This window comes from Salvelinus sp. IW2-2015, linkage group LG30 (assembly GCF_002910315.2).
Source record: "Salvelinus sp. IW2-2015 linkage group LG30, ASM291031v2, whole genome shotgun sequence".
NCBI lineage: Eukaryota > Metazoa > Chordata > Actinopteri > Salmoniformes > Salmonidae > Salvelinus > Salvelinus sp. IW2-2015.
In genome coordinates, this window is record NC_036869.1 from 15381234 (window position 1) to 15389020 (window position 7787).

The 7787-nt window shown below is 42.5% G+C and overlaps 1 protein-coding gene across 5 annotated transcripts in view; it reads right to left on the reverse strand.

Annotated features, from left to right (window-relative positions):
* Window positions 1-533, reverse strand: part of LOC111955162 (myocyte-specific enhancer factor 2D homolog) — a 35827-nt gene extending 35294 nt beyond the window's left edge. For all 5 annotated transcript variants that reach the window (XM_023975277.2, XM_023975274.2, XM_023975276.2 and 2 more), the window contains exon 1: window positions 345-533. The gene's annotated coding sequence lies outside the window, so the exon portion shown is untranslated. The remainder of the gene's footprint in view (window positions 1-344) is intronic.
* Between the last annotated feature and the right edge of the window lie 7254 nt (window positions 534-7787).

A 7787-nucleotide genomic window follows, 5' to 3' on the forward strand; every position in this document is an offset into this window, starting at 1 on the left:
GTTCAAACCATAATGGAGGGTTCATATGTCGTCTAGCGAAGGTGCTCTTTTAGGCCATTTCACAATCTCTGGCGAAGCCGACCGACAGCCATTAGTCTACCTTGCTTGCCAGCCTCAACTCTTACGAAAAATACAACCCAACCATCAAGTGCCATGACTGCGACAACTGAGCTCACCAATTATAATAATAATTTTTAAAAACAATTTAGGGGGTGAATAATGTTGTCAATACAAATTAGCCTACCCTCTGTCTAGAACGGTTTGATTAAAACAATACAAACACTCTTGTTCTTACGAGGGGGAAAAAACGAAAACGCAGGAAGCAAATGTATAATTCCACTTACCCTGAAATATTACATCCACAATCGTGTGAAAAGATAGAGGAATGGTTTAAAATAGAGGTATAATAAAAAGACGATGCGCTATAATCATGATCGACGTCTCAATTTAGATAAATCCACTCTCCCCTTCTCCGTAAAATGTAACTATTCCGTTCAGCCAAACGATACAATGTAGCTAGTGCACAACCTACGTCATTGAAACCGTTCATGAGTGACTTGTAAGAAGCCAATAGAAAGCTGACACTCCAGCATCAAAGCCAATCACAGTATAAATTACTGTAAATAGGAAGGGCATGAAGGAGACGGGATGACCGCCATGTTCTATAAGGGTTTTTGTATCCCTCCGCTTCTGTATTTACCTTTTGCATGATTTTGCATGTGGGTAAAATGTCACTGTGTGTATAGTCGAATGGCCTACCTCCCCGTGTTCATGTAGAAGACCCGTTAGCTGTTTTACAAATATGTGGTTTACAGTTAGGACTTTAGTATACATACAGAATGTTGGGAGAATCTCAATTGTATACTCATCACGTCCTCTCTCCTTCTCAAAACCCATTGGATGAGAAAGCCAGAGGTCCCTCCCCTCTGACCTTCTCCTCCAATTAATTTTGAAAAGGAGGCAGGAGAGAGGACTCAAGGAGTATGCAATTGAGATTTTCCCCTAGTGTTTGAGTTGACAGCAAAGAAAGTGGATATGTGGACACTGTAAAAAACCTCTGTGAAGTCTCCTCCATGATCAGAAGAGGGTGCCACTTCAACAGTATAGGCATGTATAGGCCTATTATTTAGGCAGCAGGTAGTGTGTTCTAATTATCTTGATTAATCAATTGCTTTCACCTCCTAAATCGATTGTTATTGCACAGAACATAATTTCCAAAGACCTTGTGTAAAGGAGGTCATGCTTAGTGAGTAGCCTACCTTCCCGCTTATTGAACTCAGGACCAACAGTATGGGTGTGTTCAAGCGGGTCACTTTTGTCAAGTCATCACCACCTTTCAAAATGTGTTGCATTCTGGGGATAAAAATTGTCCGACTTGTGCGTACATGTCAACTGCATGAACTTTACAACAACCATGTGATCAAAGGTCATGAAGATTCTCAGTTGCATAATCCTTGCGTCCTCTCTCCTTGCCTCCTTCTTAAAACTCATTGGATGAGAAAGCCAGAGGTCCCGCCCCTCTGACCTTCTCCTCCAATGGGTTTTAAGAAGGAGGAGAGGAGCGAAGTCATGAGGAGTATGCAATTGGGAATCTCCCAACATTTCTGCAGTTGCTCTTCACAACCTTAATCCTGCAGCATTTCTCAGTCTCAAATTTGTCTTGGGCCTAACAACACCCATGCCAATATATCCTCCAAACACTGGCTTCTCGGGCATTATCACTTATATAGAGCCTCCCACAATGCAGGCGATAGCTGCAGTAAGTAAATAGGCATTTTAACATCATAGATTTCGCTGGTGGTAATTTGTGGAATAGACACAGGCTGGAATGTCCTTTTAACCAATCAGCATTCAGGATTAGACCCACCGGTTGTATAATGTCTGCATTGGGGTGTTTTTGTTTGACCCACGCGAACGTGGCCAAAGACATGACTGAAACAGGAACTAATTTGCCTGGATGTATGTGTACCGTGGATATACATATAGCCTACAAATCAGTGTGATATTTGTGGCTCTCTCACTCTGTCAATTGATTGTAGGCTCCAATGTACACACATGATTTCAGGGATTGTGAGTGTATGATTTGAGTGTTGGAGATGTTTATTTCGGCATTATAAAGACAAACTTTTACAAACATGGCAACTCTGCCATGTTGATTTGAGCCTTGCTGTTGAAAAAACACATTTGTGTCCGACTTTCAGCTGTCGCAGATGCACCTCCCCCGACTTCACTCATGGACTTTGGTCTACTACAGTCTGTTCCTTTAAAAGGTAAATTCACACACTATGGAGACTGACAATACGGAGCATAGCGCAGTGTTGCAATGTTGTTTTCCGTCACAAAAGGGGCGGCTCCTTGTAATATTCAACATACTTTTGTACAACCTGAAAATTGAGACGCGCAATACGGGTAGTGTTGTTGCTTGGTTCCCTGATCTAATCTATAGGCTATTCATCTAAGTAACCTATTTTGCATTGATAAACAACCAAATATAATCTCAGTGACTTTTCAAAAAGTAAACCAAACAACAGGAATATACCGAAAAAGGTATTTTGTTTCAAAGTAATAACTGGTGATTCCAGGCTATTGTGAAATGGTAGAACCTTCTGTAGCCAACTAGCTATGTGCTTTTTTTCTCCATGACCAAAACATGATGGTATTCTATTTTTAGCTGATATAGGAATGATTATTTCACATGGAGATGTGGGAAGCTAAAAAGGCTAGCTAGTTTGCTATGTTTTTAGCCAGGTTAAAGCCAGCAGCCAGGTTAGGCTGCCAGCTAGCTAATACTAGCAAGAGAAGGTGAAATTAAATGAAAAACTTTGCTATCACCCCCCAGTGAGCGTATCGTGTTACCAAAAGGTGTTCCCTGCTCCAAAAATCCCACTTCGCACACACATGCACATAGATCAATGGAGTGAAGCTTGTAGTAACCTTAAAGGCCAACACACCCACTTTTCAACCTAATTTTCAATATCTCCAGTGTCAACATATCTGAAAACGGCACATTTCTAAGTTTAGTAGAATAAATAAAAAAATACGGTAAAAAAGTTATAGCCGATGACATCAAAAGTTAAAACATTTTAAAAACAGTGATTTTCAAACAATATGAGCTTCACGGTGACGTGGGGAGCAAGAAAATACCCTCCCTTGGGCGAGAAACTTGTTGCAGGTTTTGAAAATCACTGTTTTTTAATCTTACCCTGTGTCACACAGAAGCTTTCTTCTTATATTTTTAACCACAGATCACAGAAATACTCTGTTTTCACATATGTAGACACCAGTGGCAGCTGGTGGGAAGAGCTATAGGAGGATGGGCTCATTGTGATGGCTGGAATGGAATATATGGAATGGTGTCAAACATATGGAAACCACATTGACGCTGTTCCAGCCATTACAATGAGCCCGTCCTCCTATACCCCTCCCACCAGCCTCCTCTGGTAGACACTGGTTTGGTGCTGGAGATGATGAATATGGGGTTGAAAATTTGCCCTTTAAGCATCAATATCGTTCACGTTGTTTATTCATTCACATTACCATAATCACTCCGTTATGTTGCACCGGATGTCATGCATTTCAATGGGGAGGTCCATAACAGAATGGAAACGCAGCACCCCCTTGCAGTGGAAGGCTCTGTTGCGTGACCGACACCGCATACTTTGAAAAATGTCAAACTTTGCATCATCTTCAGTCCAGCCAGAGTCCATCGAAGAACAGGATGTTAACAAACCACAGAAGAAGTTGAAAATGTATGGTTTTCGGTGATGTCATTATGGGATAGTTAGCAACTTGTAAACAATTACCCATTCCTATAAGTGAGAACAATTTCAATAGTAATGTTAACAATACACATTGCCTGTTAAGCTAATTATATTATATGACTGTTGCCTCCCGTTTAAGTTTATTGTGATGGTAATGACGTTTGTTTTTTATGATAATTATTAGGTGGAGGTGACTAGCCAAAATGGTAACTTCAACCTAGCCAAGCTTTAGCTAGCTAGCCAGCCTTGTCTCATAGACTAGATATAACAGTACACTCAATTACAATGATATGTTACATAAGATGGTTGGTTACTTAAGGCAAAAACACAAACAAAATTGCGAGTTCGAATCTCATCCTGAATTGTACAAATGGTAATTTGTAACATAGCATACGAAAAGGAGTCTCTCGGATTTACATACAGAATAATACAAAATGCTCTGAGACTAGGTTGAGCTAGCCAGCTCTCTGCTCTGCAGTACAAGCTAGCTTGACTTCCTATAAAGTTAGAGAAACAAGTTGATGAAAAAGTAACTAAACAAAACATGTTTTATTATCACCTGAAACAATATATATTATCCTGTGTTGAATGAAAATGTCATATTTTGCAATCTCCCAAAATAAATAACATCTCTGACGAGAGACACGGGCTGCCGTCCAAAAAACTTAAGACACACCCCCTCAGCCCTCAAATTAAGTGGACACGTCTGATGACGTATCATGACGTCTGACGAGTATACACTTGCAGGGCAAGGGGCGAGGGAGGAAGAAATTATTTTTTAATTAACCACCTTTCACCGGAAATGTGTCACTCGTTCATCCCGCGATGATTGTGTTTTCAGCCACCGGTGGCTTGTGGGTGCTTTAAATGCTCTACATTAAATTATAAGTGCATGTCTACTTATATTAAATATATCATTATTAATATATGCCTACTGTATGATAGCTAGCAAATTAATTAGCTAACTAACGTTAGCCTGCCTAGCTGGAAATTCTATAGAAGGGAAATGTTTTATTTCTACAATTTCCAAAAGATAACCAAACAATAACATATTAACTTTTTACGTAGTAGCAAAATGTCTAACTTATTTGCATTCGTTTTTACTAACACTTGTATGTTGACTTCTCTATTGATGTTGTTTTTACGTTTTTGCGGACTTTTCGTAGCGTATGTACAATCATCGCGAATTGAATTATGGGGTGTTTCAGGACCCGGAGTGAACATAAGTGTACACTCGCAAAGCCGACCGAAACGAGGGCCGAGGGGCTTAAATTGTAAACTTCCCTTGCTTGGTTAATTATTTGGACTACCCTCCAAGATGGCGACAGGGATTCCCCCAAGGGCATAAGGCATGGGTAAGTGGATGAGGGTGTGTCTTATAAGTGTTTGGCCTGCAGCCAGGCTCTCCTCCAACTTGTGTTACAACAAAGATTATGGATATACTGACAAGATACATGTCTCTCCGCCCTAACAATTGTAGTCATTGTCCACAATGCGATACGGCAGGCTATCTAGCTCGCGCCAAGCTTTCATTGGATTTGTGGATGCATCTCATTATTGTAATCGTATTTTTAATATTCGATGAGGGTTGTTGATGTCAAACGCCTGTATTCAATGGAGATGCTATGCTACTAGTTTCAATCTAAGAATATGCATAGCCATCTCGAGACAACTCCGGTATAAAGTGTTTTTTCTCAAAGTTGTCTGGATGTCACGTGTTCTAATTATATCAGTACACTTGTAACTACTTAGCTAAGCATTACAAAACTTACATTCGATTAAATTAACCTCATGTAGCAAATAAACCATAATTTTTTTGGTAATCCAAATTCTTCACTCATTGATCTCCATACAAACTCCTTGCTTGGTGGGTGAAACAGCGGGGGGGAAAGCGCCACCTGCTGGAGGGAGACAGATTTTCCATTGAGTTGGGTGTCTCTCTTCCTCTCTGACATTACTGCAAGCTCTACAGAAATACAAGATTCAGAGTGTAGCACAATGTTGCACTGTCATTTGTCATCACAAAAGGGGGATTTCCTTGTTATACGCTCCAGCATTCAAAGTACTTTTGTACTGGGTGAGCTTGAGTGGTCGAAGTGTCAGCATCGCCCGTACCGAAGATCCGTAGCTGGGACAAATTGTGTCCCTTGAGAAGGCAAGAACAAGATGCATGTCAAGAGAATTGCAGCGTTATCATAAGGAGATGTATACTTGGAAAACGGAGGAGGAATGCAGGGAAAATGAGAGGCAGAGGAGGTCGAAGAGAGAGGGAGGAAGAGGGTGACCTTGAATCGGTTAAAAATGGCAGAAAAAAGGGAGATGGTTCGTTAAAAAAGAATGGTAGAAAGTGTAAGCAGAATGAGCTGAAGACAGGAGGAGAAATGGAAGTGTGTGAGGGCGAACTATCAGAGGGGGCAGGTGTGGTGAAGTTCTCGGAGCCCGAGGCTTGCACCGATGGTCAGGATAAAGATGAGTCTGTGACAGTAGGAGTGACATTTTTGAAAAAGTGGACCCTTGCCTTTTGGCTGATCCATAGGTGGTTTCAGGGTGGGTGAAAACAGAGTTGGGTGCTGTGGAATCGGTGAGGGTAACCAGAAGAGGTCTTGTGATAATTGTTTGTGTTTCTGCTGGTCAGAGGGAGCAGGCGCTCAGTGTTAAATGAATGGAGACGAGATGTGAATTGTTTTGCTCTCAAGAAAAGGGCACCATTGGAAGGAGTGATTACTGGGGTAGCGGTAAATGTGAAAGTTGACCAACTGAAGGGGAAGATTCCCGGTGTTTGTGATGCTCGTCGTTTGCTACGAAGTAGACAGGATGGCGTCAGTGGTGAAACAGAAGATTCGTTCTGTTCTTTTGAGTTTTGATGTTGAGTCTTTGCCCAACAAAGTGATGTTGGGATATATAAGTTATCCCGTACAAGCTTTTTTGCTGAATATATTACCTTGTTACAGGTGTCAAGCTTATGGGCATGTGGCAGCAGTGTGTAGGAGGGAGGTTCCTAGGTGTGAGAAGTGTGCAGAAGGGCATGAGACAAAGGCATGTGTAGCCTTGGGGAAATAAGCAGTACGTGTTAATTATAGGGGTGCCCATGGGGCTGGGGATCAGAAATGTCCCATGTGAGAGAGGCAGGTTGAGGTTTCCAGGGTTAGAGTATTGCAGAAGTTGTCATATGCTGAGGCAGTGAAGAAAGTAGAGGAAGATGGGTGAGTAAATATTTGTATGAACAACAACTGAGACAAACTGAACAAGTCCCACAGACATGTGACTAACAGAAATGGAATCATGTGTCCCTGAACAATGGGGGGGTCAAAATCAAAAGTAACAGTCAGTATCTGGTGTGGCCACCAGCTGCATTAAGTACTGCAGTGCATCTCCTCCTCATGGACTGTACCAGATTTGCCAGTTCTTGCTGTGAGATGTTACCCCTCTTCCAACAAGGCACCTGCAAATTCCCAAACATTTCTGGGGGGAATGGCCCTAGCCCTCACCCTCCGATCCAACAGGTCACAGACGTGCTCAATGGGATTGAGATCCGGGCTCTTCGCTGGCCATGGCAGAACACTGACATTCCTGTCTTACAGGAAATCGCGCACAGAATGAGCAGTATGGCTGGTGGCATTGTCGTGCTGGAGGGTCATGTCAGGATGAGCCTGCAGGAAGGGTACCACATGAGGGAGGAGGATGTCTTCCCTGTAACGCACAGCGTTGGGATTGCCTGCAATGACAACAAGCTCAGTCCAATGATGCTGTGACACACCGCCCAGACAATGACGGACCCTCCACCTCCAAATCGATCCCACTCCAGAGTACAGGCCTCGGTGTAAAGTTCATTCCTTCAACGATAAACGCGAATCCGACCATCGCCCCTGGTGAGACAACTGCGACTCGTCAGTGATGAGTACTTTTTGCCAGTCCTGTCTGGTCCAGCGATGGTGGGTTTGTGCCCATAGACGACGTTGCTGGTGATGTCTGGTGAGGACCTGCCTTACAACAAGCCTACAAAGGCCTCAGTCCAGCCTCTCTCAG